Below are 8538 nucleotides of genomic sequence, written 5' to 3' on the forward strand. Positions count from 1 at the left end.
TCCGTCGCCTCTGGGCTGCTGAACCTTCCTTTGATGGTAAAAGAACGGCTTGAAGCATCCAGGGGAAGCAGACACGAATTTACAAATGAGCAGCAACTCTACAGAAAAAGCCTAATTTCCAAAATACAGCTATAGCCAAAGCTATAGGGGAGTGATGCACATGAGATATCAGCCTTCCTGAGCTCCCCTAACATTTGAAACAAATTGCGCTAATTGAACATTAGTCCCAGGACACTAGCATGTTCAAGCACCATTTCAAAACCTACACCGTATCTATGCAAATCACGCTACCTTTTTAAAGCTAAATAAAATAAGGCTGTCTCTGTACTGTGAGTCTTTTCTGACATTGTCAGAATGTCATCTACCCTCCTTTCTATTTTAAGCAGCAGTGCAAAGAACATCTTTTCATTAACTTCAACACATATGATTTGGCTTTACTGTTAAGACCATTTGTGTCATATCTTAATCCTAGCCAGCCTCAGACTTCCTCTTTGCCAGGCTATTAATGCCACTCTTTAGTTTCTCTTACTCCTCATTCTCTAGTTGTATTCTATTCACGTGCTTGTATGTGATGAGACTTAAAACTGCTGTGCATATATGGGTGACTTATTTTTTTCATCCCTTGTACTTAGTTTCTTATTCCACTCCAAGAAGGGAGGTGACACCATGGAGTGCTTTGGTTTGGATTTAAAAAATCCCCAGTACGTATGCATTGCTCTATGGCTAACTTAAAAAAGACCACATCAAGGAAACGTGTGTTATAGTTAGAAGGGGAGGAGCAAAAATTTGTGGCTATCCTTAGTTCGGAGCAGAGATGGATCCATAGAGATTTATTTTATCAAGTACTAGGGGATCAAAGCTGTGTCTTTATCACAGAGCTTCAGTTTACCCCCCTGTCCGCCCTTCACACTTGGCATTTACCTAACCTACTAGAAACCAGTGGAGGTCTCAGGAATGGGTTTAATGTGCGCCTGTGAAAAGGTTAACAGTGGACTGAAAACAGCGATAGACATTAGCAATCAACAAGGCAGAGTGTGGTACTTTTGAAGACTGTAGCATCACTGAGGAATCTAAAGCTAGGACTAGGAGTACTGTTGTCTGACTCCTTTGTGAGTAATTAAGTAGGTTGTATGTTACAACCTGTGCTTGGTATGATAATTACCCTACTGTTAGTTCTCCCTGTTGACTACTCATCTGTCATCCATTACCATCAGCTTGGACTGAATAGAATTTGGAGTGGTATGAGGTGCCTCATACAGTGGAGAACAAGCATTTTGAAGGACCTGCAGGTGCTACTACAAGGTAAATAGCTAATAAGATCATTACTATGCATTTCTCAAGTTTTCTAATATATTCAGCAAAGTTTATTACTCCTTTCTCAATACCAGTAAGCAATCTCCGACATATTAAAGAACTGTGGTTCAGGGGCTGGAAAGAGGGAATCTCTAGTTCTGCTTCTGAGATAAAACAGCTATTCTGGCAAGTAGAGACCATTAGTAGTTAAAAGATGGCATGTTCAGTCACCTTCTCTTACAGTCTACCCCTAACATGGTGCCCAAATGTGCGCTGGCAAAGGGCATGCAGTCATCACCACTTTCTCTTTCCATTAGTCCAGTGCTCCTTTTACATGCAGAAGTATAGTGTAAAATATAATAAGAAAATAATGATATGGCTGCAACTTCAACGTGATTTTTTCCTCTGGTTGGTTTAACAATTAAAAATACTCTATTATAAGTGGTCTAATATACCTGTCAGGTGGTATCATTAAAGTATTTCTTTAATCTCAATTAAAATGTGAAGATCAGTACGTTCCCATAGAAACTTTATTTTAATGCAACCTAAAGGAAGTTTGTTTTGTGGAAAAAAAATTATGACTGACCATAGTTATGGCCTGTAATAAGTTTATAATGTCTTTCTACACTCAGATTCCCCAGGAGGGTAAATCAGGATAGCATATATTGGCAGATGGGAGCTTAAATCCGGCTAGGAAGAGAACTCAAGTGAGAAGCATGTTGAGTCAGTCTCTTCCAAAGATGCTCCTCGAAAACCCAAAGGTACAAAGTTGAGCTGTTCCCACTCTGTAGAAAAAACTAATAAAATAGAGCTGCAATAACTGCACTCACTCTTTTTCAGTTTTATGCATCTCAGGGGCACAGACAGTCAGGCAGATAAGTTGTAATTTTACACCTCTTTGCACCAGCTGCACTTAACTGGTCTGATTTTTACCTGTCACTAATAGCACCACAGAGAATTAAAATGAAAGAACTATTAAAAGCCTCATGTATTTTTCATATGTAGGTTGTTTGCATTTCTAATGCTTATTTTGAAGCCTTGCATGAAGTGAAAAGCGGAGGTGATAATTGATTACCATGCAAAATCTAAAAGTATGGTATTATGAAAAAAACTGCGTTTTTGTTCGGAGATAGAGAACTTAATGAACAAGGTAAGTCATTTCAGTGAGGAGATTCTTTGAAGTATGTTGAAAACAGTCCAAAAAGAATCATACAGATTTCCAAAATAATGAAAAAAAATGGTTTTCAGAGAACACAAATTATCAAGGTTTATAGCGCTTTAATAGGCCGTCACCTTTAAGTTGATTCTTCCCCTTTTCCCTTCCCCCACTCCTTTTTTAAAATGAAAAGCTGCTTATTTTTCAAATTAATCTCTCCAAATCCCTTGGTCAATTAGTCTGCAATAGGAGAAAGGCGGAAAAGCATCTTATCTAGACAGACAATGAGAATTTTAGGCAGAGAAGACTGGGGGTTTTTGACCAAGTTTTTTCCTCTTTACAAAGTTAATGATATAAAGGTAGCTGTAAACAAATCATCAGTTACTGTGCTGTACAGGGTAATTTTAAATTAAGAATGTATGTGACTGTAGAAGATGAAGTAAAACCTTAACCATAGTATTGGGAGGTAACTGAAATACATTTTCTTTTTGTACCTTTGTTTCACTGTTAGAAGTTTGATTCAGGGATGTTGTAAAGCTTTGCAGCAGTGCAGACAAAACAGGATGTTATCGCCCACAGATCAAGTATCTTTGAGTGGCAGCGTTCGATTTTTGCAAAGAGGGTAAAGAGCAAGTATTACAAGAAATAGGAATCTGAGCTGGGGGAATAATTATATATTTCTGCCCTCAATCATGATTATCTCAGAAGGCCTTTCACCTCCAAGGGCTGAAAGGCTTTTCTGTGTATTTGGGCTTGTGCCAAGTGCATGGGAAGAGGAAAACAGCTGAGATGGGACACGGAGCCTGAAGTATGAGCTGCTGGCATGGCTGGCTGCTCCCGCTGCTTTCACAAGGGCTGTGGAAGAGCAAGGATGCTGAGCGGGGCTGGGTGGGACCGTCTCCTGCAGGAGGAAAAGCGGAAGGCTGGGAAGGTGGAGGGAGATGAGCAATCCTGGCAGCTCATGCTGCTCAGCGCCGGCCTGCAGGGTAGCAGAGTGTGCTCTTTATATGCCTGCCTGCCTTCCCTGCGCCTGCTGTCACGCTGGGTTTTCCCTAGATTTTTTTGGCTGCCTTTGATCACTGTTATTGGTGTGAAATTTTGTCCCCTATTAAGCTCCTGGTAAAATGCCTGTTGTCCTCAGTACAACTGGGTCTGCTCACTAAAAACACTTTAGAAGTCACAGCATTCCTGTCAAAGATTGACAGACATTAAACTAAAATGGATTATGGCAATACCTATAGTATTTTTTTACTCATAGCTGTGAATGACTTTAAAATCTCATTCCCCATCATCCATACAGAAAATCCTGATAACCGCATTTGGTTAACTTCTGGGCTGTAGCCACATTGTAGTATTCCCTCTTTTACAAGCCTAATTCTTCATGTAGTATGTGGACGATAAAATCCAGAATACAGGCAATCCTCCACCTTTCTATCACCCTTCCCTTTCCTGCTGCCTGGAGATACTACTGATCCTTCATTCGCTTATGGAGTTGTCCAAGCTTATTAGCACTGGCAAAAGTAATCCCTGCGTTCTCCTGGCTACTTGACAAAAGGAGCACAACTGACTTCAGGCTACTGTCTAGAAGGAATACAGTGAATATTAATGATTGCAAATAGGAAATAGATAATGGGAACACATTCCACCACAGTGTCATTTCCCAGCAGCTTGTTTATCTGGGCATTCACTGGGCCAGTGCATCGGTACTGGGAGCACACAAATAAGCTCTGCTGTGCAGCTGAGAATGAGGACCAGAATCCTGAAAACATCCCAGCAAAGTTTGCCTGTTATATGGAGCAAGAGGTACTTGCCAATTTTTAATCATTGAGCTTAGCGACTGGCACGACAACATTTTTATGACAGGGGAATTATCCACAGGCAGTTGGAAGGTCTGTAAGGAGGTCAGGAGAGTGACTCAGTGGCAAACTTATGGTATGCCTTTCAGTGAACCCGGTCTCCCAGGCCCCTGCTTGGTGGTCAGCTGGGAACATGGAGTATGTCCTAAGAGCAACCACCTTCACTGTATTTTTCAGTGTACAAAATTACCTTGTAATTATGCAATAAGTGCCATGTTAGGTAGGATTCTGCTTTGAGTCTAAGCTTGGCTGTCGGACATGGTGGAAGTCATACAGTGGGCTGAGACAGTGGTTTGCTTGATTCTGTTTTTGTGTCAGACTTGCAACTTGCAAATGTTGCTGATGAATACTAGGGGGAAAAGAAATCTGAAAAAGCCCTAAACCAAATGATAAAATACACAATCAATTTCCTATTTCTGCTCCCAGACAGTCATGCAATCCATGGAGTTCCTACAAGAGGTTTAAAATATTCCAAATATGATTTTTAGTGTCAAGATAACCTCTGAATCTAAACTCTAATAAAGCTTTTCACCAAAATGAGATGTTAATTAGTCAACACTATATTCAGACTCTTTTGTTTAAAAAACATTTACTTCTGCAGAAAGGCACCCAAAACCTGCACTATTCATGCTACTCTGTTTCTGCGGAAACTGTGTGTTGGAGTGGAATAGGAAAAACAGGGGAGAGAAGGAGAGGTGAAGTGCCTTTGGCTGAAGTCCCGTTGGCCAGTCACAGTTTCAGCTGGGGTAACTCAGACAAGCAAGCCCTCAATGCTCAAGTCCAGACAGTTCTCTTCCCTCCTCCCCTTAACTTGTGGCAAGGGAGGAGCCTGGTTTGACAGACACTATTCAAAAAGTGGCTGCTTAAGCAATTTATCTGGGTTTTCCCCTGATTTTCACTCATATTAAAGAGGTACATTTACAGTTTTTTAATGCATCAAGAATTGTAGTGAATCAGTAATGTTAGTCAATAGCTACCTAAAGTGGTAGAGCAAGGTTTGCTCTCAAATGAGCCTTCCATTGACAGACATGTTGCACAGTCACTGGTCTTCTGAAAAGCACCATTGTATCCTTGAAAGGACACTCTCCTCTTCCCAGACTGAAAAGACACCTTTTTATCATTCTGGAGCCTCCAAAGTATGCATGTTTTTGATGAATCACTATGAAAGACAGACAGCCTTGACTAATAAACTCAGCTATTTGTTTTCTGTTCCCTGGTAAGTGTTTCACTGATAGTCATACTGCTTTCTCTTAGAGTAAGACACCTTTCTTAAAATAATATTTAAAATAACAAAAGAATATATTGTGACTTTTTTCTCTGTTAATCAATATTTGCCTGCTCCCTGTGGGTGTGGGTCAGGGTAAAAATTCTAACATGATACAGTTGTGATTGATGCCCTTATTCTGCAGAAGTAGAAGGTGGTGAGTGGTTCTGTTTCTACCATATACACACAAAAATGACCAGGCTTTCATTGTGGTCTGAGGTTCCAGGTTGGAGAGCCTGGGCATCTTCCTGTCTATCCTCAGCATGCACATGCTGCCACAGAGGACCAAATGGAAATGCGTGGCGTGTAACTTTAAGTCCAAAGTTCAGTAGAGAATTCTGAATTACTGCAGGAAAAGAGGAAGGAACAGAAAAAGCATCTTGCAAGAATGGAGATTATGGGGGAAAAGTAACTAAGGAAATTACATTATCCTTTCAAATTCAGGTACAAGTGTGTGCAGACCCAAGAATTTCAGAAAAATTTCTTATAGGTAGAAGCTAAAGGGAAGGGCCAAACTCAAGAGGGATAGTAGCTGTATGTTCAGGCCTCTGCATGGAGAAATGAACACCTACTTCTTGCTCTGCTGCTACCTCAGCTTCTTAGCAAGACATTAAAATCTCTTCAAGTCTCTCTCTAATCTCTATGCACGGGAGTTAGCAATCAAACATGAAGAGAGCTCACTGGAACAATTCAGGGAACCCTGCAGCCCTTTCCCTTTGTGTGCCTGTGGTGTGTTGCACTGTGCATGAAAGAACCAGGAAGGGAAAAGAGAAAAAAGCAGAAAAGCAGGCAGTTGGCATCAGGCACTGGTACTGCCTTCATTCTTTTGTATGTCGATGTTTTCATAAACTACAACAGAGTTGCAGTTCAACGTAACTTTTTGGGTTTATTTGATTTGTAAACCATTCTGCATTTTAGAAAAATATTTATTGTTTACAGTTGGCAGGTCTGATTGCACCCCTGTTTAGATTATCCAGGCTTTGAGTTTGACAGCTTAAGAAATATCTGTTTGTTGAAGTGCTTACTGCTGTACACCCATTTGTAACGAACAGGAAGTTCAGGCCACACAAAGACATTACTGATACAGTCAGAACATGCCAGAAACACAATATATTGAGGCAACACTCCATTAACCCAAGTTAGGTAGTGCAGCAAAGTGATCACATCTATATCAATATATGCTTTAGGAGACAAATTAGCCTTTTATTCACTGTAATCCATAAAATTAATCAGGCACAAAACAGAAGGCATAATTCAGCAGCTATTTGGCTCCACACTCCTCCCTACAATAGGGTCTGGAACTGCCCTTTACAAGCCAAGAAAATGTGAAAGCTCCCTCCAGTACAGTATGAAAGTCCCATTTGAAAAGAGTGATAGCCATGCTACGTAAACAGCCTTCACAGAAACACTGTGGCTCCCTGCTGCACTGCAACATCACCCAGCAGCCACAGGTGGCCTATTTCTGCACAGCAACTTTCCTAGGCACAACACACTCCTCTGTGGATAGACTGTTCTATCCATAGGTCCATTAAGTTTTGATGCCACTGCTAGTCATCACTGATCTACAAATAATAATTCCACTCATCTTCTTGGTGTTAGTTTTCCTGCCCTGCAATTGAAACAATGCGCCTTAAGCAAAGTTGCAGCCCATGCAACTTTGATTTGAAACCCATGATTTCCTTTAAAGAACAAGATGTCAAATTCTGATTTTCTGTTGTAAGACTAGACAGTTCACATAACTGGCATAGAGACAATTGTACTTTCCAAGCTAAGAATACTCTCAAAAAATCTGTATTTATTTGACTTCAAATATATTTGAGACACTGGTAAAAATGTGAACAGAATTTAGACATTGGGAATAATGCAGTTCAACTAGTTCATGACAGAATAAATAAGAAGAGATGAACTTGGTGCAAATGAGCAAGTATTATCTTAGAATCATAACCCTGCAATTTCTCTTGCATCCCTCAATCAGAATCAAGGTGTAAGGTTCAATACTAATTTTAAAACCTCTCTTATTTATAAATCACAATATGTTCAATAGCTGAAAATAATTGTGATGACAGTCAAACTTATCAAATTTGTAAAGCCAAAACTCTCTGATTTGCAAATCTTCTTGAGTTTGAGAAAGATATGGAAATCCCAAGACAGTGTCCAAATTACACAGCCATTTATACCAATCTCTTATAATTTTAAATAGTGATTCAAGTTCAGACTGGAAAAGGTTCTTCACTGAGAGGGTGGTCTGTCACTGGAACAGGCTGCCCAGGGAAGCGGTCACAGCATGAACCCTGTCAGAGTTCAAGGAGCATCTGAGTGATGCTCATAGTCATGTGGTTTAGTTTTAGGCAGTCCTGCGAGGAGCAGGGAGTTGGACTCTGTGAACCTTATTGGGTCCCTTTCAACTTGAGATATTCTACGATTCTAAGTTCAACAGGTACATTTTAAAGAAAATATACAGAAACACCATCCAGAAGTCCCATTTTCAAACAACTTTGGCAATTAAGAGGCAGATAGGTTCCATTAAAAAGTACTAAGAAGATGCTGGCCTATGAAACCACTAATTTGTTTCATGAGTAAAGCAAATGAAGGCCATTTTTTGGACAAATTTGTATCCTGTCTTCCTTACATCTTCCCACCATGATGCCATCAAAATATTCTCCCAGTATTCCTCTTTGCCTCCTGCACTTTCTTCCAGTACCCTTGTCTCCCTTCTGTATCATCTCAAATGCCTTCTCCCCACCTTGTAATGTTTCTAGTTCATTTGTACATTGCTCTAGATGCCACCTTTCCCTCTGCTTGCCCTTTTCCAGCTTGTTGCCTGGACCACAGTAATCAGATGGGGACCAAGCCTTCATACAAACCTTGTTTTATTAGAAAATACGCAAAGAAAATATTAACACAAATCCTATTAAAAAATTAAAACAGGAGTAAAATACAATTAGCATAGCTTTTGAGATGACCGTCTT

This window comes from Rissa tridactyla, chromosome 1, assembly GCF_028500815.1.
Source record: "Rissa tridactyla isolate bRisTri1 chromosome 1, bRisTri1.patW.cur.20221130, whole genome shotgun sequence".
NCBI classification, from domain to species: domain Eukaryota; kingdom Metazoa; phylum Chordata; class Aves; order Charadriiformes; family Laridae; genus Rissa; species Rissa tridactyla.